Raw genomic sequence first — 13719 nt, 5'->3', positions numbered from 1 at the left:
TAAATAAAATGTGATTTTGATATGGATCTGTGTTGAGAATTGTCTGTTTCTCACGGAACATTCTTTGAACCTGCCAATGGCCCCACCCTGGAAATGAGAAACCCAAATGGAGCACTAATATGGGCCTCTTCCATCCCTCCATGTTTTCTGAAGAGAGGAGAAAGCAACTCCACCTAAGGAATGAAAACTTAACATGCCTCAGAAACAAGAACTCCCTGAGATGGGAAGACAAGGAGGGAAAGATATTACGTTTGGCCGTGACTTGTCCTTAATGCAATCCAGATGTGGGAGTAGAATCTAGATAACATTATCTTGAAACCACCATATAAAGAAAGTCCAATGCTCTCCCCAAGATTTCTGTCAATCTCTGGGTTCCTTCTGCTCTCATAACCAACTGCAGGATTCTTTGTGGTTCTGGATCATCTTATCATCTTCCAATCCAGACTGAGAAATCAGCCATTTTTCATGATTTCCACGCCAAACAAAGAAGCAAAACCAGAAACATAAAAGACTCCAGGTGTGAGCAGATTGCAACCAAGAAGAGCACATTGTTGTTCTTTATAGTCCTGAGCTGCTCCCCTCGCCTCATCCACTCTACACATAGCCGCATTCAGTTCAAGTACAGAGCTGGCAGCTAGGACTTGTGTGGGCAACACTTCTCAGTATCCTACCCCACCCCCCAAGAATGTATACAGTGTTTTCCTCCACAAAGCAACCAAGAGGAATTGTGGTTTGGGTGTTAAGATAATTATTTGTCATTATCCTAAGTTAAGAACCAAAGGGAGTGGATGTGTTCCCAGTTGAGGGCAATTTCTCTGTGCCCCTGAGTCTTGGCAGATGTGAGGCACAGGCTGAAGGTGGAGGCCATGCACGAGGCTCTCTGCTCTAGGGACACAAATCTGTGGGGTGTGCCCCAGGAAAGGCCAGACAGAGTGTCCTCAGGCAAGGGCGCTGGAGCAGAGGGCAGTGACAGACACTCAATCACCCAAGGACCAAAAGAGCCCCTGCCCCTTTTAGAGATTAACTGATATTTCAGCTTCCAGTCTTCGTGGAACTGTCTATCTCTCTATATAATCCACAAGTCTGTTGTTGATCCTATTTTCTATACATCAAATCTTTTCTTAAAACATCATTTGGAGAAGGCCATGGTGGTAAACACCTGTAATTTTAGCACTTTGGAAGGCTGAGGCAGGAAGATCATTAGTTAGAACCCAGCTTGGGCAACATAGTGACTTAGTGAGACCCTGTTTTAAAATTGACAAAAATAAAAGATGGCTGGGGATATAGCTCAGTGCAAAGGCTTTGGGTTCAAAAACACAAATCATTTGGGGCCAGTGATGGATAGCTTAAGTTCACTCCATGCTTACATATTCTTTTTAGTATATGTGCTGCTGAAGCTAGCGTGTACATGTGCTTTTTAAAAGGCATCATCTTTCTTACCTACAGTGGCTCTCATCTTGCCCTCTGGTCCATATGCCGACGATGGCAAAAGAAAAAAAACTCTACTTGCCAATTAAAGCTAAATTGTCCCCATTTTGTTCATCCGATCCTGAGAAGGCTACATAGCCAGTCAACTCAAAGCCAAACTTTGGGGTAAGACTGATTGTTCATTCTCGGGATGTCTTCCTTCCTCCTTCTCTTCTCAAAGTGGCAGTGTGCAGGAGGCGTTGCATAAGCCCCTAGGCCCTGGGAGCAAGGACCTCAGCGATGTGGAGCTTCTCCACGGGGTGGGGTGGCTTGTCTGCATCTGAAGCTGAGCTGTCCCACCTGGCTCTTTAGCCACCTGGCAGTTTTTGCTGAAGTCTTTGGTCCCTGTCTCAGGTGCCAGCTGGAAATGTTCCATTTCCAATCCCCTAATCCTAGCTACTCTGCTCTCAAAACTTTTGTATCTCACTGAGCACATTAGTCAGCTTTTTATTTTGGTAATAAACATCTGAGATGTCCTCCCCCAGTTAATAGCTCTAGATTCCTCAGATGCCCCTACGTGAGCACCAGTTCGAGGGTTGGGGCCCTGGGGACTGGAGACCTAGGAAACACTCCCCTCTCTAGAAGAAAATTAGTCCAGGGTCAGATCCCAGGTTTTTGTAGCAGATATAGTTAATGTAGCTCATGAAAAGAAAGGGGAAATGGGAGGATGTCTCTGAGGCTGCCAACTCCATTGGTCATCTATCTTTAGCATAGCTGGTAGAGACCGTGAGGCGAGTCCTCTCCGGAGCTATGTAGTGGTCAACAGGCAGCACTCTGGAATGCACAGGACCCAGCATCTTCAAGCAACCCACATCACAGTAGACGTCTTGAAAGAAAAATTCCTGCCAGTCTTGATTCAATCCAGTGCCAGGCTGGCCACCAGCTGAGGCTCCATCACCCAGGGCAAGCAGCGTAAGGCTGACTAAAAAGAGGCACAATCTGGTCCAGCGATTTCTCTGTCCAAAAACCCAGAATGGCTACAAAGTCAACGGCTCCAAAGGCTTCAAAGAGGCAAAAGGACTAAAAAAAAAAAAAAATTAAAAACAAGAAACAATCTCAAAATCATCCAGCCCAAATATTTCACTACAAATCACCTGGTTTCTCCAACATCCCTGGCTCCATCCCCAGCCAAGGACACATTTTTCCATTCCATTCTATGGTGAAGGACATTGAATTATAAGTCAAAATCCATGGATTCTGATAACAACACTGTGCTGACTGCTTGGCCTTCAGCAAACCCTACACCCTCTCTGCTGTTTGGTGTGCACATCTGTAAAATGAGGAGGTTAGAGCATCTCTGACCCAACCTCCAAGTCTAAAATTGGGTTGTTTTCATGTTTATAGTACGAAGATGTTAAAAAAAAAATCTCAGCACCTTTGTTGATCAAAAGCTACCAAACTTTGGATTTAATTATCATTTAATTCTTATTATCTTGTGCAATGCTAAGCCACTGAAATGTCATCGAGTAAGCATCTGAAATGATTGACCCCAGTTATCCCTGTTCATCAACTATGAGGACAAACAAATTCCATAGCAACACAGGCATTCAAAATAGTTTTGACCTTCTGTGGAGAAATAGTCTAATTATAAGCATACGGTGTACGTGTAATCCATTTCCCATGGTGCCCTTGCTTGGAGCACCTACCATAATTCATGCTAGCAGGAGAGTTAAAATACACACATGTTAGGATCTGATGCAAAATGACTGTCTTTTATGGTTTACATTTACTACAAAGGGAGTTAACTAGTAAGATGTACGTGTTTTGGGGTGCTCTGTGTGCTTTTACAAATGTTTTTTCTCTTTGATGATTTAAACCACATGTAGAGGTATTTAGAGGATTATTTTATCAAGAATTCTCCAGTGTAAAAGAAATACTAGGGCAGAGTCCACAGGTTTATGCAAGATGTGAATGCATGTGTGTGAATGTGTGGGGGAGTGTGCACTCACACACACACATGCACACATGCACACACACACACACAGGCTGGTATAAATCATCCTGATCCCCAAGCAGCTGGGCTGCTGTATTACTAAATAGGGGTTCTCACTTTAATTTCATTTTGGTTATCTCTGAAAAAATATTTTTGGTGCAAATATAAATTCTGTAGAATCATGGAATGTGTTAAGCCTTTAACAAATGAATATTTAATGGTTGTGAGGGGAAAAAATCATAAAATAACAGGAAACAAAAATTACAGGAGTTGGGAAAGCTATCTTCTAACTTTGCAAAGCTGGGGAACTGTTGAGGGGAGGCAACATTATCCCATGCTTCAAATTTAATGCTCCAGAAAAACATTTCCATGCCAGACTCTGCAAAGGTCCCAGTGGAGATCAAGTCATACTCAAGTCATACTCACAGGTGATGTCTCATTGGCAACCATATTATGGGTTTTAGCTCGGGAGCCTGAGGCAGCAGTAGGTTTTCATCCCTTTTGCCAATTCTGATGAATGAACAGTAAGCTTACCAGTGTTCTCTTGACAAACACTCTGAAGCTACATGGAGATGGGGACCCTGACTGATTGTTGATGTTTGCAGCAGAGGGCAGAGGGTGGCAACATATGTGCTGCACCTTCTCCTGTGTCCCCAGCAGTGTCCACAGCTTGCACCACTGTGCTCGGTGCTGGAAGCACGGTCTCCATCACACACCATTCTCCTCATGGCATCCTTCCAGGATTTAAAGTAGCTTGCACTTGACATCAGTTACAGAATTACAGTCAGACATCAATTGATTTCATTGTCTACCTGCCTCACCTCTTTCCTTGCTCATCTTCCCACTTAGGTCTTTGATTTCTTCCCTATTACTCTCCATTCCATACCCCTTGTTTCCAGGGGAGTTGTGAGTCCCTCATCGTCTTCCACAGTCCTTAACTCCCTCCTGTCTTTATTCCTGCTGTCCTGCTCCTCGGCCTGCCTGCCTGACAGTCTGGGCCAAGTCTCTCCTCAAAGACTCAAATGTGACATCCAATGATTCCTGTTCTTAGCCCCGCCCCCTCAGCTTTATGTTCTCTGTTCTACACTGAATGATCACATCCTTGTTTTTATGCTGATTTATAACCATTCTCTGTTTCCACAGGGGGGTGATTTCCCTCTCCTGTTAAAGTGGAGTAACAAATTAATAAAAGATAAGTACAACATGTTTTCATTTTCCATACCCAAAAATATTGCTTCTTTTTTTTTTTTTTTTCAGTACCGGCAATTGAACACAGGACCTTGTCCTTGCCAGGCACGTGCGGCGCCACTGAGCTACATCCCTGGCCCTATTGCTTCTTAAATAATGAATAAGTTCTTTGTCAAGTTATGACTGTTAGGATATATGGATGAAAGTCACACATTACCTTAAAATATTCTTTTTTAATTCTACATAACATATAAAAGAAGAAGAAAATGAAGGATACTAGCATTTTCTCTATACTTTCTAGGAAGCATGATCCAAAAATATGGTGAACAATTAATTTTTTGAAAAAATTACTAAAGTAGAAAACACATTGCCATTCATCTCAACCCCCCCCCCCATTTCATGTGCATTTATCCCATCATTCTCGCCACTGTTTGAAGCAGCCCTGGAAGTCCTCTTTCATGAGGGTCTTTAGTTGCACTGCTGTGGCTGCCTCGATGTTCTGAATCAAATCAAAACGTTTAGCTTTCAGAGTCATTTTGACTCTGGGGAAGAGATAGAAATTGCACAATCGCACAGTGCCAGGTCCGGGGAATAAGCTGGACAAGGACACATCGCAATGTTTTTATGAGCTGCCTTTCCATTGGATGACACATGGCAGCAGCATTCACTATATTTCTTATCACATCTTGTAAAGACACAAAAGAGGACTTCCAGAACTGCTTTGGAAAATGGCAAGAACAATGGGATAAGAGCGTCTGAAGTGAGGGGGAATATTCTGAGGGGAATTAACAACAACGTGCTTTTTACCATACTAAAAATTTTAAATTAAACATTCACTGTATTTTCTGATCACCCTTTCATGTTCAGACACAGAGTTTTATTTGCATAATCTCATTAACAGTTTAAATAAATATCTTAAGAAAGATACTATTCATCCACATTTTCCAAGTAAGTAAATCAAGGCTCAAAAAGAGTAAGGGATATATTCAAGGTCACAGAGCTAATAATAGTGTTTCTGTTGTATCTCCTATTTGGCAAGATCCAAAAAGGTAAGATAAGAGTCTTTCATCATAGAAAAAATAAAAGAGGTCCAAGGTATTGAATGGACCAAGTATTTTGAAGTCATTAAACATTGAAGAATTCTCTTTTTATATAAATAGGAAAAGGAAATATATTACCACACTTCTTTACTGTAATCTTGACAGAGAAAAAGCTAGTCTTTTGAATGGACAATTCAAAACTTGGGCACCTACCTCTTTTCATAAGTGGAAGCAGATAAAATCAGTTTGCTCCATCCAAATTCACTTCTCATATTGATATCACTCATCTCAACTCCCATGTAAACAATCCTTTTTGTTTTCATCTTTGTATTCATCATTTCTCTTCCTTAATCTCTCCTGGTACTCAATGCCAAAACAACCAAGAAGAGAACAAAAAACAATGCAGGCAGAATCAACAGCAAATCTTCACATTAAATGATGAAAATAAAAAAGCCTCTCTTAGTATATGATTCTATTAATATAAGATTTACTTTGGAAAAGAAAAATCTATAGAAGAGAGATGAAACTAGTGATTTTCAGATGGGGGAGAAGGAGGAGGTTAACTCTAAGGGCCAGAAAGGACTTCACAGGGTGGTGAAAATGCTCTGCTGTCTTCACTATGGTGGTGATATGTGACAATATTCACAGGCCAAAACTCACAGGACTGTACACCTAAGAAGGATGGATTTCACTATACATAATTATGTGTCACTAAATCTACTTTTTAAAAAATAAGACAATTACAAGACAATAGGGCCAGGGATTTAGCTCAGTGGTTTCGCTGCCTGCTGCGCAAGCGCAGGGATCCGAGTTCTATCCCCGGTACTGAAAAAAAAAAAAAGACAATAGAGATATTGTTTGGACATGGGTATATCCCATTTGCCTATTATAAATGTATTTCCACTCAGATAGTAATATTATGCATGAGTTTCTTTTTTGCCTAGAATTTAAGAGCAGGAAGAGCATTTAGATTGGATTGGCCCACACTTTTGTGGAACTGAGAATGTCCTAGGTAGAGAAATAAAGATCCTAGTCTGAGCCTTTCCTCACTTATTGGAAATTAAGTAAAACTTTGGTTGGATGGATCCTTCTAGAAGGAGTTGACACCTTCTCCATTTGCAAAAAATTTGAAATTGAGAAATCAGTTGAAGGACTAGGAACAAAGCTTAGCGGTCACACACTTTCCTAGCACGCACAGGGCCCTCAGTTCAAGCCTCAGGGAAGCACCAAAAGAAAACAAAGGTCGAGTCAGATCTCTAAGCCTAGATTTCCAGGTAATCCATTCCAGAAACTTTAAAACCAAAACAATCATCATGATAATCATTACAAATGAAACAACACCCATAAAATTATTGAACTTCTGCCCTATCAAACAACAAAATGAAGGATCACATGTGGCTATCACTATTAGTGATAATGCAAATTATTTTGTTATCAATTTACTAACACTATATTACAACATTTTATAGTTACCATTGATTATATTAACCAGAATGTTTAAGAAACATTGATAAAGCCTTTAATTTTCTTTACTTCTAGTGAGACTTTTTAAACTGTTTATGTGTTTAAAATGTATATATGATTAATCATTAAAAAATCATTAATCCACTAATGAATTTTATGGAGTTACTATATGTATCTAACTTTTCAGTATACTTTTAGACAAAAGTCCTCCTTTGGACTTTCATTTTTTTTTATAACATTAGCTATAATATTTATTTGCTTAGTGACTAGTATAACCATGAATGTTATATTAACCCACCTAAATTTTATGGTAAGAAATTTTAAATGTCCCAGGCCATCAGTTGATTCTAAAGAATAGAAAGAAACTGTGATCATTACCTAACTAACGCAGCTCCCTACCAAGTATAAAATGGTCCCATTTTGTAAATATGTTTTTAATTCTGCTGTCTAAACAGAAAACAAAATATATACAGAAAAAGTTCATCTACTTGATGGCTTATGACATCATTTCTAAAATTATTTTTAAGTGACACAAAAATTGGTAAGAGCACTAGCTTTCAGTGTCATTTGTGTATAGCAACGAGCACAATAATCTAACTCATTCTCAACTGTAATATAAATATCAATACTCACTTTATTTACATCTCTTAAAAGTTCAGCAAATTATTTAGTAACAATTAGCTTCAGATATTGTTATGTTTTACAAAGACAAATAAATAGTGTACTTCCTAGAAAAAGGCCACTTGCTAAAGCAATAGACTAATTGAATTTGAAACATGTCCACAACAGTTAAAAGAGCAGGCATTGAAAATTGTCAGGTTGAACAATGAGAACCAACTGAGAATCTTATAGTTTCAAAGAGTTGTTAATAACACCACTTCCTAAATGTCTAATTACACTGCTTCAAATACAAACTTTTGGAATCTATGTAGTACAGAGTTTTTGATACTATACATCACTTGTGGCAAAGAAGTGTGGGACAAGTTACTTTAGATTCTTTGCATCTTATCTATAAAATGCAATCAATAGATATCTCATAATATTGTTGAAAGAATTGCATGAGATAACATATGGAAAACTCATAGAAGAGTACCTAGAATATAGGGAGAACTTCTTAAGTGTTAGCTATTGTTATTTTTGTTGTTGATGCTATTATCATACTAGCTACAGTTTTGCTGGACTATTTTCCAGACAATAATATATTTTAATTTCCTTTATCCTTGCAAAATAGCATTATTTCCATCTAACAGATGGGAAAACTGATATCAGAAAATTAAAATGATTTGTCCAAGGCTCTTCACCCTAGACAAAGCCCAAATTCACACCAAAATCTGCTTTGCCTTAGAATCTGAGCTCTTCCATTCTAACGCTCCAGTGTCTTTTGTCTTCAGACATTTAAGAGAATAATCAACATGTTCTTTATTCAAAATAGAACAATGAAGATAACTTTTGAAACACTCGATGTAAGAATGCAATTTTCAATTACCACCAAGAACATCCTAGAAAAATAAACAAAAGAGATATTGGGGGAGCTAAATAAATATGTAGGACTACACACACGGGTTGAAGAAGTTTGGGGTGGGGCAGGTCTGTTGCAAGGTAAGGTCAGTAATGTCACTCATAAGCCACGTGCCTCAAGCTGTGGCAGGTTTGCTTGGAGAGGTCACTTCCTGGTATCCTAAGACTGAGGCAGTCTAAGTGGTTAGTTACACCTTCACCTTGAGGGCTGGGCCTGCAGAGAGTGTGTGTGTATAGGAGGTGACAGTGAATTGACATCTCATTTTTGTTGACTTGGTTTTAAAGGACTGCTAGATTTACTTTTATATATCATTCTACTCCCTATCAAGTTCAATTTTAAATGTTTTGAATTGCTTATACCATTCAACAACCTTTCAAACCTGAATGTTGTCATGGGAACATCTGTCATAAGAACTGTTCATACCTAGCTATAGCAGAAGATGCTGCCATGTAGAATTAGGAAAGTCCAGAAAACATGGCCAAGAGGCACACCAAGTTGAAAGTACTTGAGGACAGGTGTACTGCAATGTAACCTTTGCAGTGGGACCTACAGCAGGGAACTTAGGGAAACTAGTAGAAATGTGATCCCAGTATGAATGAAAGACACAGAATTGACAGCTGCAGTTCCTTTGCCCCTGGTCTCTCTGCTCAAGCCTGCCCTTTGCTTCTAATTTTGCATCTTGACCTCAGTGCATTGATTCCTGATTTCAATTAACAATTTCTCAAACATGTGTCTGTTATTTTGAAATCGAGCTTTCTAAAACATGAGCCTAAACTGTCCAAAAAAGACATTTCTCTGCTATAAGGGGACAACAGATACAGATATTTCAGCTCTTTAGAATAAAACACAGTGCAAATGTTGAGTATATATGCAAAAAAAGAATATCCTAGTTTATTCTCTTATGAGCCAGATAATTAACCTTGCACTATCCAAATGGAAGTATCTGCTAGCCTTAATTAATTCATAAATGAGATTCATTAAATAAAGTAGATTTGCTGTAGTTAAAAATATGCTCTAGAAAGTTAGCAGAATTATTAACAAGAAGGAACGTGATCTAGCCTCATAGGCAACTGGCCAGAGGAGCACATTCTATTCTGCAGAGACAACTAAGGATTTCCCTAATTCTTTTCTCTTGTTGGCAGTGGCAGTATCCTGACAACTCTCCCTGCAAGGCTATTACAAAGAACACTTATAACACACTCCTCTTGTTCTCATAGCACTTATTTCCTCTACAGCACATAGAATATGCTTTTGTGCTTTCATGCCTTGTTTATAATGTTTATTTTCTCCATGAGTAAGGTGATGAACACTCTATCACATTCGTTTTTTCTATTTTCCTTGATGTTCAGATACATTTGTTGAGTGTAATAGAATTTAATCAAATTCCAAATAGAAGCTTGTCATTATCACCCCATCTCTGTATTCATCGCTACTAATCCATGTAGACAGTCACATGAAAAAGCACAAAAACTATTGAAACCAATGGGAATTGGCCAGTAAAGCATGAACTAGGACATAAGAGCAGATGTTTAATATATTACAATGAACAATTAACCATCCTCCAAAGACTGAAAAACACAGGATCAAGTCACTCAGTACTGACCAAAAGCTTTGGGTTTGTTTTTTGGTTTTTGGTTTTTTTCTCTTGCCTGCCAATATGCCTGACAAGATTTTTGTACACACACACACACACACACACACACACACACACACACACCAAAAGGAAAATGAAAAAGTAAAGAGACATTATGGTGTACAGTAAAAAGTGTGTTCTCAGGACAAGTTCTCCATCTCAACTGGTCTGAGCTTTGAAAGTTACACCAGCTGAAATAGAAAGTTTTTAAATGGATGTAACTCAAGAGCAATAACCTGAATAATTTATGTTTTGTAGTCCAAGAGCTCAAAATGGGAACAGTGAGCAAAGATACTTCCCATGTGTGTGAAGACGGAAGGATGACATGATCATTACCAGTACCATTGTGTCCCGGTGCCACCATGGATGAGAGCATATGAAATGTGGGTTCCACCAGAAATATACAATGTTGTGAGATGTGGATTCCTGAGTGCAGTCAAGGTGGGATTCTAGGCTCAAATCTGACACATTAGCATGTAGTTATTGTATCTCCAATCTCCATAGTTTCTTACTATGACAGCTTTCATCACACACATTAAAGAAGAGGTGGAGAATACGTGTGGTCACCAGATTTATTTTTGGTTCTGAAAGAAAGCCGCATCCTTTAATTACCACTTACCATCTTATTGCTCCAATTATTACTGCAACTTTGAAATAATTCTTATTTGACATAGGCTGTTTAATCAAGAACAAACAAGACCACACAGCCTCCTGATTGATACATTAAAAACATATGTCTATTATGATAAATACTCTCATGGAAAAAATTTTAGTGAAAAACCCAAAAGCCAAACAAGCTGAAGGAACCAGACCCTACTGTAAACCATTTATCACCTTTTCCAAGGCTGCTCAGCTTCAAACTACCAAGCACTTAGTGTGCTCGATGGGATCTTGGCCATGTGTGTGCCCTCTGTCTGAATATCTCAGGTTGTTCTTGAAAGTTCAAGGTGTGATTCTGATCTCAACTTCGACATACTCCAATCAAAAGACTTACACCACCAAAGAGAAGAAAAAATAGGTTGTGACATAAAACTTGTAAAATCTAGTATGTGACAAGCAAGCCTGCAGCTAAATATCATAAACATTTTAATTTTGTTGTCAAAAATTTTTCAGGCTAGGATTTAGCTCAGTGGTTTCACCGCCTGCTGGGCAAGCACAAGGACCTGAGTTTGATCCCCAGTACCAAAAAAAAAAATTTTTCCAGGCTTAACTAGAGGGTACTGAAAAAAACTAGGACTTTAAAAAATTAACTAGACAATTTCAATGCAAGGCACTAAATAATAAACATATAGGATATGTGCAAAAAATTAGGAAGATTCATATCAACTAGGGACAGTTCATCCATATAATATGGTTATACAAAAGCCTATAGGCTGAGCAATTTGAGATGCAATCACACAGATAATAACACAGAAGAAATTAAATTACAATTAAGAAAGAGAAAGCAAATAAGAGAAAAACACAGGACAGAAGAAAAGAACAGAAGACAGAGCAATGTCAGGAAAAGACAAGGGATTGCTACAGTCATGAGGAAGAATAAAGGTAAATCAGTATTTGAAAACAATATTTTTATTTGCGAGCCTGGCAAGGTTGTGGAGTTTTCAGTAGAGTTTTGATTGCAGATGGGGGGGGGGTGATTATTATCGTTATTACTGAAAATAGACTAAGTCTCAAACCTCTAAACCAAGAAACTGACAACTGATGAGATCCCTGATTAGCACGGAGAATCAAATTGTAAGATCCATGGTCAGAAAGGGAAGAAGAGCTATAGATCTCAAAGCGATGTGGTTGTCAGCCGAAGGAATTGTGTGATTGTGCCATGTCAGAGCTGGGGGGATTATTTGGAAACATAAATCCTCAGGGAGAGAAGATTCTTGAAAGTTATGAGAATGAATAAATATACCAAAAATAGTCCACAATGAACAAATATTTGTTAGGATAAATTGGATGAAAAGACGTGGGGAAAAAAAATAAACAAGAGCAGGGACCTAAGGGCAGAGCCTTCAAAGATGCTCTTAGTTAGGAAAACAAGTCAACCAAAGAAATCTAGAGGTAGTTTAACGAAAGGAAAAGGGAAAATAAAAAGGAAAGTGTAGCATCAAGAAAGCCAAAATTAAGTAATATTTAAAAGATGTGGCCTTTATCAAATGAAATTATAAAAGAATATAAGGAAACTGGGTCCTGTGGATTAGGGAAAAATGTGTTTCAAAATGTTCTGTGGAAGGAATATGATCCTTCAAATTCTCTGAAAGTGCTGTGGTTGAGTCCTATAGGCTGAAGCAATTTATGGTAATAACAGTCAACAACCACTATGCAAATTAAGTTAAAGCCAAGTTCAGTTAAGAAAAAAAAAAGGAAATCTGTTGAGAAAAGAGAAACAGAAAAAAAAGGAAAGAAAAAAAAAATCCCCGTAATGCGAAAAACTGCACTGGGCTTTGGTGAATTGAATGACATCGTGCTGCTGTACTACATTGACTCTTCTTTTTTCCACTTTCTCAGAAGAAAATAAAACATTGTTTTAGATTCCAAAAGTCCAGGGAAATTTAAGGCCTTCCTGTGAGTGTTTGGAAGTAGTTACAGAAAGAACCTTGTTACCTTGTTGCAAAGTAACAGAAGTTTTAATCTGAGATCGTTCAGTCCTTGGTCCCCTTATGCTGCATTCTGTTGCTGCTATTCCTGTGTGGAAGCTTACTACCCTATAAAGGTTAAGAACCCCTGTTCTTGAGAAAGCAGTACTTTTGGCCACTGGGGGAAAAATGTGAAGGAGTTCTGATGGCAAGTCAGGCTGATGTCCCCACATCCTTATTCATCATTACCACTTTCCCTTCCATCTCGGTGGAAGTACTGCTCTCATCTTGAGCCTTGTTTTAAATCTCACCCCACTCCCAGTATTATTTCTCAGTCTCTTTTGCCCCATAAATATTGTAGTTCCCAAGGCTCCATATCCAATCCCTTTTCCTTATTACTTTACACATTCTATCTGGCTGACCTGTACTCTATCTGACTGCAGCCAATTTCTGAAGGATGGTCATAAAGTCTGGAAACATAGGTGAATACATAAGAAATGATTCATCGACACTATAGTATAATGCATGACAAAATAGTATCTATGGTTTCAGAATTTATGGCCTCTTGGTATATATTTATGGTTTCCAAATCAATCTCAAGCCAAGAAGTCTTTCTTGAGGTGGATGTGATTTTCAGGCTGTGGACTGACTATGGAACATCTCCACTTGGCAACCCTCAGACAGTTCTCATGTAACAAGTCCAAATCAAATCTCACCTTTTTTCGCAATATCACATCCTCCTGTGTTTCCCATCTCAGGGGAGAGTATCCCCATTCTTAACCACCTTCCACAGAGGAACCCTGGGAATCGTCCTCCATAGCTCTGTTTTCTGGAAGTCGTTCTCAGCAGTTCCCTTTGTCACTACTTCCCCTTCCCAGTGATCACCAATCCTGTCTTTCTGGCCTCAT

General features: G+C 38.8%; 1 long non-coding RNA gene across 6 annotated transcripts in view; it reads right to left on the bottom strand.

Annotated features, from left to right (window-relative positions):
- Nucleotides 1-13719, bottom strand: part of LOC101712638 (uncharacterized) — a 313187-nt gene that overhangs the window by 127673 nt on the left and 171795 nt on the right. For 2 of the 6 annotated variants that reach the window (XR_015450049.1, XR_015450051.1), the window contains one exon: nt 5842-5985. The exons of the other annotated variants lie outside the window; for them this stretch is intronic. This is a non-coding gene — a long non-coding RNA (uncharacterized LOC101712638). The remainder of the gene's footprint in view (nt 1-5841; nt 5986-13719) is intronic. 6 annotated transcript variants of the gene reach the window in all.

Source organism: Heterocephalus glaber, unplaced genomic scaffold (genome assembly GCF_053883595.1).
Source record: "Heterocephalus glaber isolate CG9 unplaced genomic scaffold, H.glaber_assembly_v1.0 deba00000901, whole genome shotgun sequence".
Taxonomy (NCBI): Eukaryota; Metazoa; Chordata; class Mammalia; order Rodentia; family Bathyergidae; genus Heterocephalus; species Heterocephalus glaber.
The sequence above is the reverse complement of the archived record's forward strand: the minus strand, read 5'-3'. Positions and strand labels throughout refer to the sequence as shown.